The sequence below is a fragment of the Hipposideros armiger genome, unplaced genomic scaffold (assembly GCF_001890085.2).
Source record: "Hipposideros armiger isolate ML-2016 unplaced genomic scaffold, ASM189008v1 scaffold_324, whole genome shotgun sequence".
Lineage (NCBI taxonomy): Eukaryota > Metazoa > Chordata > Mammalia > Chiroptera > Hipposideridae > Hipposideros > Hipposideros armiger.
The window spans coordinates 1191381-1199692 of record NW_017731674.1 but is presented as its reverse complement, the minus strand read 5'-3'; positions in this window follow the sequence as shown (position 1 = coordinate 1199692).

Below are 8312 nucleotides of genomic sequence, written 5' to 3'. Positions count from 1 at the left end.
CAAAGCAAGGGGAATTGAAATATGCACCTTTGCAGGCTGAAGTTAATGCGTCTGGCTTTAGTTTAACGGGTCCTTTCCTATTTTTAGAAAGACCAGAAACGTTTTATATGAAATTCCATTTCAAATTCAGGGCCTGCCACCCATTTCAATTAAGTTGGAGCTGTCCCTTTGATTGAAAGACACTCCTGGTCGTCCTGTCCCTATTGCCACCAGGGGGCACAACGCAGCCTGCGCGGCCAGCTCCAGACCAGGAAAGAGCAAAGCTGAGAAGTTTAGTGACAGCAGCTCAAAAAGTGTCAGAAAGGACTCAGAGATCATGTGTTTAGGGACGAAGTAGGCTCCAAATAGTATGAAAATGATTTCAAAATTTTGCCACAAGGATGACTGTTGTGCCAGCATTCTGGTTTGAGCACATTATCTTTTTTAGATTATTTTAGCTCAGTCATTCTAGAACTCGGCTCCAGGTTCCTAGCTCAGGCACCGTGCAACTCTTAAAGCCGAACCTTCCGACACAAGCATGAGCTGCACAGCCAGTGATTGCAAGTCGTGGGGGACGTGAACCTAGAACGCCACCTGGCCTGGCATCTCCGTGTGACAAGTCTTTCTCTGATGGGGGTGACCGCCAGCCTCTGCCATGCCCTCCTCTGATCCAGCCCCGCAGGGCATCCCTGGTGTGCACATCAGGCCTGACGGCGGCCCACGGAGAGTCAGAGCGTGAGCCCTGGAGGGGCCGCGTTCCCGCCCGGCAGTGCAGGGCTGTTGTCCCCACACTAGGCCCTCATGAGACACGCCTTCCTTTGGTGGGTCCCTGGGCAGCTATGCTGGAAACAGGCACCCGAGTGACCAAAGCGGGTCCTTGGGGCAGCTCCGAAGCACTGCCGTGGGGTCGGGAGCACAGAGTTTAGGGTCGGCGCTCACCGCCCTTCTTACGAGGTGGGAACATAGAGCGAGCATCTGGGACAGCCAGCCTGCCACACGGCAGACACTCCCACGGTGGCTGCTGCTGTCACACACGGAGCTGTTAGGAGCGGGCTCGGGGCCACGCCGGTGCCCTGTGTCGTCTGCACAGCTGACAGCAGAGTTTGCTGAATTACAGACCCCGAAACGAGTAGCTGGCAGGGAGCGAAACCAGCCCTGTGGTTTTAAAGTAAAGACCATGACGGTTTCATGTCACGGGACAAAAGCAGCATGTGGAGAAAGCACGGACCACGCTGGGCTGGCCGCTGAGTCCCTTCCCGGGGAGCCCGGGAGGGAGGACAGTGTGGCCTCGGGTTGTCACCTCCACCTGGAGGGGTTGCCAGCAGACTGCCCCGAGCTTCGGGGTCAGGGGTCAGGGGTCTGGGCTGGGGCTGGAGGACACGCGTGGCCACCAGGTCCCCGGGAGGCTGATGGTGCTGGCTGGGGACCCACCTGGAGGAGCGGGGCCTCACAGGACTCCGTGGTGCTTCTCACACAGGTGTCCACAAGTCCCCGCATGACCATGAGGACAAAGGTCTGGGTGGCTCCAGGTGCTGCCAACTGCTGACCTCACTTTGAACCCCACAGCTGCTCGCCTCCCTGCCTGTCACCGGTTCCACCGGCATGTCACCATGTCCGTGCCCCTCAAGGCTGAGGTGACAGATGTAAAATGCTGGGCACAGCGCCCAGCACAGAGCCAAGCACGGTACTGTGTGCAGTGTCACGGCCGAGGTGTCAGTACGGCCATTGGGACGTCTGCACTGTGGTGGCCGTGTGACCTGGGCACCCCACACAGCCACTGAGCCTGGGGTCCTGTCTGAAGGGAGGAACCACAGGTGCCCTTACGTCACGGAGTTGGGGGGCCTGTCATCGCTAGTGAAACCCAAGAAGCAGAGGTGACAGTAAGGCGGCCGCAGGTGCCAGGTGGATGTGACCGTGTGAGAGAAGTCACATCTGACCAGAAAAATGGAGCACCCCGTACCGTGATTACGGCCCACTCACAGCAGTGCTGACGGCCATCGGCGTGTCACTAGGGAAAGGACGCAGAAAATGCTGAGGTGGTTAAAGCCATCTTTTAGCTAGATTGGGAGAAAATAATGTCACAGAAACACCAATATGTTTAAAAAGTTTTCGGAAACTAGCTTATCAGGGAGAATGGCTACATCCGTGCCCTTTCCCGCCAGAGATCACGATTTACTTTTTATCTATGGAACTTTGCACATAACAAACAAAGTAACACTGGGGGAGCGCATGAATGAAGAGACCTCCCACACACAATCGTCACAGCCTGTCCCGGTTACTTCCCACGCTCTTAGCCGAGGTCCTTTAGTTCCCGCGCCGACGCCCACATCCCGGGAAAGCCCTCAGCTCTGGGCAACCAGGACGGCGGCCGTCCCAGACGCACCTGGAAGCGCAGGCTGTTTCCCCCGCGCTCCTGCACCTGCGTGTGGGCTGCAGCTCCCCGTTCAGTTGTTCTAAGGACCCGTTTTGAGCGTCAGCTGCATGCCGGGTGCGGCCTGGGCGGCGGGGGCAGGTCACGCGACGAAGGGAACCCTCTGTACAGAAGTACCTGGGCCTCGCCAACCCCTGGGCACTTCCTTTCTCCGTCGGCATGCGTCGGTCCCATTCTGCCCAAATCCTGTGCTAGTTGTCCAAGGCCACGTGACAGGCAGGTCGCCAGGCCCAGACTCAGCTGGGCGCGCTCACCCCCTCTGCCAACACAGAAGCCAGGCAAGTTTTTCTTGCCCTTTATGTTCAGGGTGAAGGAAACTGCCTAACTTCCTGTGACGGAACACTGCTTTCCAACTGCACCGAGGTGGGGGGGGGGGTTGAAGGTCAGACCCACCCCGCAGAGCGCCTGCCCCGGGGGCACCCCGTGTGTCTGTGGAAGTCAGACCTTCCAGGACGAGAGCCCTCTCCTTTCCAACACTCAGCCACAGTCACCCCGGCCTGTACCACATCCCAGCCCCGCCGTGTGAGTGGATTAAATAGGAAAACACGCAAACCACGGGCTGCTGGCAGAGGTCCTTCCAGCAACAGACTTTGAACAATGTGATAGCGCACCGAGAAAGCAGGTCTTCTAATGCCGGGTGACTGGAACCGCTCTGCGCTGGCCACTAGAAACGTTAAAGATTTATGTAGCTAGTTAAAAAAAGATTGCTTCCAACTAGGGCCGGACCTTCTTGTAACTTTTAATAAAAGCCATCAGACACTTAGTAGTCGTATTTCCAGGATTTAGGGACCCACAGCCTGAACTCTACAAGCCAGGCGTGAACACTTCGGGGAGCCCGTCTGGCCCCTTAGCTGGACTCCGATGTGAGAGACAAACACAGATGCCCCCCCTTGTTTCTGCCGTGGCAACCGGGCGACCACCGATCCCTTGCCCCACGGATGTCCTGGTTCACCGCAACTTTTTGTGACTCAAGACTCAAGACCAGCCTGTCACACACTATTCCCAGTGACGTGACAGCTACATAGCTGGCCCCAAATAGCGGGCTTTCCTCCCAAAGGTGGTTGCAGGTAAAGTAGTGCCTCCCAGCCAGTCCTGCTTCCACTAACCCCAGGACGCACGTCCCCTCCAAGTCTTCTAAAGGGGTCACGGGCAGCACGTCCACCATGGGAACGGCCAGGGCCACGGCCAGGCTCGCCAGTCCCCACCGAGTTTTCCCTAGCACTCCCAGACAAAATTCCTCCTCCTCTTCTATTTTCCTAAAGCCACCCGCCCCCATTTAAAAGTGAATTTCTACTAAGGAATTACAAACATCCGACACAACATAAATGAAGGTTCTGTTTTAATCGACGCTCTGCCAAGTCACAGTAAGCAGCCCTGTTCGAGCGTCGCGAGAACTCACCGAGGTGCTGTGAGCTGTGAGCTGGCCGGGTCCATCCCGGATGCTCGGGATGTGCGGGGTGCCCTCCACTTTTTTTTTTTAATTTGGTTGTAACATTTACATAATGATTGAATGCGAAGGCACTTGGGTTCCTTTAAGAAAAGTGTTATATTTCGGAAACAGACCGCTTACCGCATCGTAAATAAATGAACGTGCATCCCCTGACCTACAAGAGGAGGCACCGGCGAAACCATCGAGGTCCTTTCTGAGCCCCACGACCAGCCCTCCCTGCGCTCGGGGAACCGGCGCCTGAAACTGAAGTTTGCGTTTCCATGAATTTCTTCATCCTTTCACTGCCTACGTGAGGCGTCCCTAACAACCCAGGTGAGCGCTTCATTTCTGAGCGATGTCGGCATTCCCACGTGCAGTGCTTTCTGTTCATTTTCACCGCTGTAGAGTATTCTGTGGCATGGCTCCTGTCGAGGGGCGTTAGGCTGCTTCCTAGTTTTTAGTTTTTCCATTGTAAACGTGTCGCACACAAGTTTTGCAATTGTAAACACGCTGTGGAAAATGTTTCCACATTCCTCTATACGCACATGTTGACATTTATTTCCTGGGATCTTCCAAAGAGCGGCATCACGAGGCCGGCCCAGGAGGGTGCCCTCTTCCGGCAGCACCCGTGGCCTGTGTGTCCCAGGAGCTGTTGTCACCCTCGCTCGGCACAGTCCCACGTTCTCAAGTGCCAGTGTGACGGCTGGGAGGCGGCACCTCACTGTGGTTTTCATTTTCCTGCTCACTTTTCAGATGTTTATTGACTGCTCACCCTTATTGCTTTCAAGGATATATATATATATATATATATATATATATATATATATATATATATATATATATATATATATATATATCTGTGTGGATGTGTACTTTTATTTATTTATTTTTTTTAGCTGAGCCATCCTGCCACCTGTTGGCAGCTTAGCGGCTGCTCAGCTCAGGCCGGGAATTGAACTGCTGGTGCTCAGAGCTCAAACTCTTGAGCGAGCTCTTAACCAACTGAGCCACTCGGCCGGCCCGAGGATGTATACATTTTTTTTTTTAATTCTGAAAAGCAGCTTTTGGCAGCTGCACGCTTTGCAAACGCCTTCTTCCACCAGTGGGCGTGTCTTTTCTCTTTCTTCTGCCCACATTAGTTTCTAAAAACTTTCACTGTAGTACTTGTCCCACTGAATGGTAATTTTTTTAATCCATGGCATCCATTAAATCCACTAAAAAGTTTAATCCACTGGATCGTGAGGCCCTCGAAGGCGTATTCTTTTCCATTTATGACGGAGGGCCTTGTAACTCACTGGGGCCCAGTGAGTGTTTTGATTTTGATGCTTGAGTTTTGACACAGGAAGGGCTCTTTCCCTCAGACAAGGTGACGCAGCAGCCGGGATGGGGCAGGGCTTGTAAAGCCACACCGGTGCCATCTGCTTTTGTTGATCAAGTTTTATTGGCACACAGCACGCTCATTGGCTTCCGCATTGTCCCCAGCTGCTGTCATGCACCACAGCGGAACTCAGCAGTTGTGACCCACAGGTCAGTATTTCCAACCTGGCCCTTTGCAGGGGAGGTTTGCAACCCCTGGTCCAGCAGACAAAGGGAAGCCTGCTGCTAGCACGTGTTTCCAACTTTAAAAGGCGGGCAGCACCTCATGTCTTCTATGTCGCTTTCTGAACACAGCCAGCCTAGCATCTGGCTACTCCTCACCTCATCCTATCTGAAAAGAATGAATAACAGCACATATAGGATAGTTTAATTAATCGGAATTACTGGAGGCCCCAGGAATGCCATCATTCTTTTATTCACCAGTGCAGAAATAGATCTTGTTTCATAAGAACTTCTACCAAAAATTGCCTTTTTTATCATCAATTCCTTAAGGACCGAGGGGGTGTCAGAATTCCTGGGGAACCCACTCTCCCCGTGCCCCCACCCCGGCACCTTATTCAGTCTCTGCCCCTGAGGTCACCCCACCAACGCCGACTGTGACTGGTGATATTACGGCTCATCATTTACCTGGTGGCACGCCGTGGGAAATACTTGGGGCAGACGGAGAGGGCCTGGGGTGGGTGGGGGCAAAGGGACGGAGGGAGGCAAGGGAGAGAGATGGGCCTAAAAGCTTTCGCTCATTTACAACTTCTGGGGCTGCTGAAACCCATTTCAGATTCTCAGCCTTTGACACTTTTGCAATTTTTCCATGTCTGCGCTGCCGTGCCAGAACCGCAGATAAGAACCCCTCAAACCTCTCTCTGTTCTGAAATAATGAGATTGGAGAGAAAAGATCTTTTTCATCTTTTTAACATTAAAAAAAAAAGCTAGTCTAAGCCCAGCAGTTCAACAAATATTACTCATGTCGTTGGCGAGAAGAAAGGGGGACTCCTGAATAAAAATTAAAAAAATGGAAAAGGCGAACATAAGAGTCATTGTTTGCATATCAGGAAAATTAATCTACACAGGAAAGTGTGAGAGCCTGCAATTCAGGAAGCCGAGAATTAGGACAGCCCAGCTGAGAATAATTTTCTAGCCAGTTAATTTAATTGCATAAATCATTCCTTTGTTAGCAATAAAGAGATATAATTAAAATGAGATTGCCTCTAGTTTCTATTCTCTAGAAACTAAAGGAATTGATTTTGGGCAGAGCATTCTTCCAAATACCAGATTGGCAAATTCCATTTACCTTTTTAGAAAAGCTGAATTATTCTGCCATGATATCGTGGTGGGTTTAATTAATGATAGATCTGCCATATGATCTTAAAGAAATAATTTATTTAATGTCCTCAGAACAGAAGTTTGCAATCATGTGTGTGTCCCTTTGGTAGATGGTGTGCAGATTTTTACACACAGGTCAGAAGTTTAACAGGCAGCTGTCAGGAGGAATTTGAGGCAGTTTAACGACTGTTGGGGGTTTTGGTTTGCTGTCCTTGGTTGACATAAAAAAAGCCATTACTTAGTATTGCATAATTTAACTGAACTCATTTGGGTTGGCTTTATTCTAAAACTGCCACCAGTGATTATGTGCTGTCTCTGAACCTTTGGGATTCAAAGAGCCTATAATTGTCTATTAAATTGGGGGGAAATCAGATCAAAGAGGGAAGCAGGCGTCTCCTGCTATAAAGCACAGGTCTGCTGATCAGTCAATTGAACGTCAGAATTGCTGGCGGTGACAGGAAAGAGGCTCATTTTTATGGAAATGAATTTGAGGTTTTTAAATGCACTAGACTACTCTTGCTGCACGAGGTTTTTGAGGTTCCCCGGTTGTCACCTGGTAACAGGGACTTGCATGGTGGTGGGAGGGATCCCACCGGCCTTCACAGGGCCTGAGCTCAGGGAAAACCAGCCCTGTGGGTCCAGCCGCAGGGGGCCAGGCCCTTATTCCTGGATTAGATGTCAGTTTCAGGGTGCCAGTTCCTGGGTTCCAGAGCGCAGTGAGGGCTGGTCATCGTGGGGGTGACGGAAGGGCCTCGATTGTATCGTAGTGTCTTCTTTAGTAAACTGGCACGTGACGTGCACTGTGATTCCCGATGGAACCGCCTCGCGTATTTCTGGAGGCTGTGAGCTCAGTTTTCAGGAGTGCGGTTGTGAGTCTGAGGGGCCTCCGCTACATCACACTGGGGACAAGAAGGGCCCTTTGGTGACCCAGGGACAACGAGCTGACTGGCTGGCTCCAGGAATTCAAATATCTGGGTGCCCTTTTCATGAAGCACACCGCTGGCAAGCACATAGCACAGACGGCTGTCATGAGAACCGAGACGGCTGCGTTGCGATTTGAGACCCCACATTTATTCAGCAGGTGCTGACCACTCCTGCCCTACAAACCCTCCACAGCTGGTTGCCCAGCTCGCTCTGCTTTGAAAGGGGGAGGGGGTGGCTGCTGCAGGGGGGCAGGAGTTGTCAGCCTCCCCACCCAGCTCCCCTCTAAAGCACCAGCACCCACGGGACCAAGCCGAGTATTTCTAAGCCTTCAAAGGAATGCCCTCGCCTGCGCCTGCTTAGCCACGTTCTCCTTCAGCCTTGCGCTCAAACGGCACCCCCTCTAGACGCCTCCGTCCTCCACCCCACATGGGGCCAAGTGCACTTTCCCTGTGGCCCCGTTGTCACCAGATGCAAGTACACCATTGTCAAATACTCATTTTTATCTGCTTCTAAAAGTTAAGTTTGCTTGTAGAAAACAAAAAATGGGAAAGGATAAAAAAACTAAAAATCACCAGTAATTCCACCATTCAGAAATACGCTAAGCTTTTGTTCATGTACATTGTGATAATTACAAAAAAGTCCCCAATTCTCCGCCCCTGCCCCTGCCTGAATTCTGTCACTTGCCACGTGACTTGGAGGCGCCTCCTGCCTCCCTTTTGTCTGGGTTGACCTCGTGGCTTTATTTGGAAAATAGAAGACGGGGAAGTGATGATGTGTTTTTTTTTTGGTCCTATCTTGTCTGTTACAGCATTACATCATCTCTTTACAAGTTCGTCTGTCTTTCCCACATGA